The sequence below is a fragment of the Helianthus annuus genome, chromosome 16, assembly GCF_002127325.2.
Source record: "Helianthus annuus cultivar XRQ/B chromosome 16, HanXRQr2.0-SUNRISE, whole genome shotgun sequence".
NCBI classification, from domain to species: Eukaryota; Viridiplantae; Streptophyta; class Magnoliopsida; order Asterales; family Asteraceae; genus Helianthus; species Helianthus annuus.
The window spans coordinates 3,589,807-3,593,983 of NC_035448.2; the positions used below are offsets into that span (position 1 = coordinate 3,589,807).

Below are 4,177 nucleotides of genomic sequence, written 5' to 3' on the forward strand. Positions count from 1 at the left end.
ATGATTCAAGATAACATTAAATATGGCATGTGTCTAACATATCAAACCAAGAAAACGCAATATGCTCAAGACATAACCTCAAGTTTACGGGCGGGTCGTTAATCCTATAGCGCTACATATGTCAAGGTTTGGCTCGTACGAAGTTAATGATAAGTTCAACACATAAGAATAACCCAAGTTTAAAGTATCAAGTCATCACGTATACAAGCATGTTATAGGAACGTTCATGTGTTTAAGCAAAATGTTCATGTGTAAGTTTTTGATAAGTAAACATGTTACACCCCAAAAGTGGTAAAAGTAAAAGGGGGGAAATACGAGTATACTCACAAATTGCTAAGTCTTCCGATTATCCAAGTGTTGACGAGTGTATAAGTTCAGGAGGATGGAACACCAAGGTCACCCTATATGGGTAAACGATGGTGCATGAGTAACGGAATTAGGACAGATGATTTGAATTGGAAATTGAAGTATCTAGTTGATATAAATGTGTAAATATATATATAAATTTATATATGTATATATTTTATATAGTTTTAGTAATATTTCTAAATTAATTCTTTCAAAAGTATTATTGAAAGGTTGTCCGAAAATAAAAATAATTATGCCTTTATATCTATTTCATAAAATTTAGCCGAATTGATAGGTTTCGTTTTACAAAGTTTACACGTTTTGTTTTACGGAATTTTACGAAAAACGGGCAGGGTTTCCTCTATTTTTGGACGATCCCAACAACACATGTTGTCGATTTATTTGTCAAAATTCAACAATCAACTACAAGTTTTATAACGAAAACATATAAGGGTTTACATGAGTTTTATACAAGTTTCGCGTAACTAAACAAGTTCTATACAAGTTTGATACAAGTTTCAAGCGACTAAACATACATGAACAGTAATAATAAAAATATTGACGTCGTTTAAGATCATACCGAGTATCGGATCGACAGTTGACCAGCTTGACCAAATTGACTTGGTTTGCCCGAGTCAAAAATGAACCGAGCTAGTCCGTTGACGGAACCAGAATGAACACGAAACTGAACCGGACAAGTATGACTGTTGACCAGCCGTGGACTTCTGTTGACCCGACGGAAGCCCGACCAAATCTGGAAACGGAACTCGAACCACAAAGAACCGAGTCGACTGGTAACCAGATGGGAACCGAATCGAGACCCAAAGCTGAACCGAGACTGGTCATAATCCGAAACGAAACCATCTGCACGCAACTTGAATCGAATAAAGTCAAAACAAAGTCTGAACGGAACCGGGACTGAACCGACTGACCTGAAACGAAAACCAATCGGAGCTGAAACAAACTGACCGAACTGAATCGAATAACTTAAACCCGTACCTGTACCGAGACAACCAGGCCCGATGTTGACTGGTGCTGATCCGAACTCGCGACTGAACTAAATTGGAACTCGACCAGGACTCGAACCGGGGAAGAACGCGACCCAAACGGAAACGGTTTATACCCGAACCGAAGCGAACTGCCGTCGACCCCTCCGACGCCGCTGGTCCGACGTCGTCGCCCTGACCTCCGATCTCTCTCTCTCTCTCTCATCTCTTCCTCTCTCTCTCCCTCTCTCGGTGCTCTCGCAGTCGCCACAACTGATGGTGGTCTCGCCGGCGACAAACAGACAGGGGGGTGGGGTGTCGGCTAGGTTAAAGGGGATGGTTAAGAGTTTGTGTGGGCTTGCAGGTTATAGATCGAGAGGTAGAGGGGGAATGGAGAAGATGGGGTTCTAATGTGTGGATTAGGGTTTAGAAATGTTGAAGATGAAGGAGCAGTGCTTGTTTGGTTATGAGTTTTTTAGATGTATGAGAGAGACAAGACATAGTAACGGCTGTTATAAAAGAGGATTAGGGTTTCTTGCATTTTATTTTTAGGAAACACCATTCTAACCCCTAAACTTTGAAGAGTTTAAATAAATTAGCTGAATTAACTTATTGCAAGTTATATAGCATAGTTGACCAAACTAACTAGGTTATACGTATATTCTAAAAGAACTAATCTTTATAGTTAAATTAACTGGGTTAAATTGGTATCATTTTCCAACTTTATAGTTCAACGAGACTAGTTAGATTATTATAAAAATAAACTTTTAAATAGTAAAATCAATTAATTTAATTAGTTAAACCATAAATAGATAACCATTCTTATAACGAATTAGATTAAAGAAATATTTTCGACGATTATAACAAAACGACTAATACAAGGACACAAGGTTTCCAAAGATAGGAATATGAACAATGGCTTCTAAATATGGAAAGTTATGAAAACGCGGGGCGTTACAACAAGAAAGTCAGGGAAGCATGAGCCCGCATTGTAAGACATTTTTATTTTTCATTGAATTTTGTTCATTTGAAGTATCTACTACGCGTGGTAATATGGGCGTGCTAAGTATGTGTCCAAACCCATACTTAATTACTACGGTTTTTTTTGTTGACTATATAGCTTTTGCTGTTAAAAAAAGTAACTGCAGTTATTATGGGTAAACCACAGTTATCACTATCTTAGTCACCAATGAGGGCAACACTTAATGCAGTGGACCTCAACTTTAGCCTGATTTTGTCCAGTCTAGACCATTTTTCTGGCTGCTTGAGACCGATAAATGGTTTGGCAGTTTGGGAAGTATCTATAACAAAGGGAATAACAAAGGATAAAAATAAGATATAACAATAATAGGGATTTATAAGATACCGTGTCACTTAGAGGTGTTTATAAAGTACCACTTGGTTGCCATTAGTTCTTTTGTTTTTTTAATGTGATGGAGTATTTACCTTTAGAAAACCTTTACTATTATTATAATAATTATTATTATTTATTTTTTTGCATAGAGTGTGGCAAGGTCATTTGACATTATTTTGTTATGATTACATGTAGCTTTAAACACTCTGTGGTTATAAATCATAGCTATATATGAAGCATGGCTATGTTAAGGCTGTTCTTGTGGGACTAATTTTACTCACATGATTATTGAATATAATACCCTATCTTAGTTTTGGATATTGGTATACATATCCTTCCTTCGAGAACCATGCCAAATATTTATTAACTATCATTCTTCTACAATTATGTTCATGGTTTAAAAAAGCGTGCCTAGACGCGAGGCGCATTGAATGTGAGTTTGGCATGAAGATATGCATTGGTTCCTCTTGCCCTCCGTTGTTGACCTATTGGAGCAACTATAAGGCCATGTTAACAGCCTTGGATGGAGATGTCCAATTGGTTGTTGACTGCCCTTACCTAGCCGGACAATCTGTTGTAGTGTGGTAGAATCAATTTGGTTCTTCACATGGGGCCCTAACGATAATCTACACATACCTGGTATAACCCATGATGATATGGGTTTGCTGTACTATTTGTTTTCTATATGAAAAAATTGTGTTTTTATATCTCATATGTATACTCAGAACTTACTGGCTCAGCGATTATTATAGATATTGTTTTTTAACTTACTCATCATTCCTTCAATTTCTATGCAGAAAGGAGGAACTCCATCTTTAAAGCGTGAAGAGAATTTGAATTTTTTTTATCTAATTTGATATGTTTGAAACTGCAATTGGTGGTTTGTTGCTCAAAGTCGTTTACTTTTTATACAAGTAACGAGTCAGGCTAAGTTGAGTCGACATGTTATTTCATATGAATACTTAACATCCATATTATTACGAATGACCCATGTTATTACAAAAGTAATCTATTTTTTTAACAAAATGATATAAGAGGTTTCCTTTGTAGTAAAAATGCACTTTGGGTGACTTACAAGGTTCAACACATCTTATGTAGTTATGTGTAGAGATAAAACCTAACACAAGTCGACTCCTTATAAGTAAACTTCTAAAGTTGTCCACCCGCAGTTCTCATGTTTATTATTGTTTAAATATGTAATTTGTGAATTAAGTTTATAAAACCATTATCTTTTAATAATTATCTAAATATTTGAAAAAAATGATTTTGGGGGTTGCATACATTGAAATGGGTCAAAAGTCGCAAACTATATTAGTTCATTTGGGTTGCATATATCACAAGTGGATTAATAAAGTAAAAGAAAACTAAAATGAGTCTCGCGATGCTACAATACATATGATATGAATAAGAAAGCTACTAGAAACGTGCATTGCAATGCAAAGTGTCGCTTTCGCCGCGTCGCGCTCGCAATGCAAAGTGTCGCTCTAGG

General features: G+C 36.3%; 1 long non-coding RNA gene across 1 annotated transcript; it reads left to right on the forward strand.

Annotated features, from left to right (window-relative positions):
- The first annotated feature begins 2,293 nt into the window (after positions 1-2,293).
- On the forward strand, positions 2,294-3,672 carry LOC118488420. Its single transcript, XR_004884655.1, has 2 exons — positions 2,294-2,325; positions 3,486-3,672. It is a non-coding gene; the product is annotated as an uncharacterized LOC118488420 (long non-coding RNA).
- The last annotated feature ends 505 nt before the right edge of the window (positions 3,673-4,177 follow it).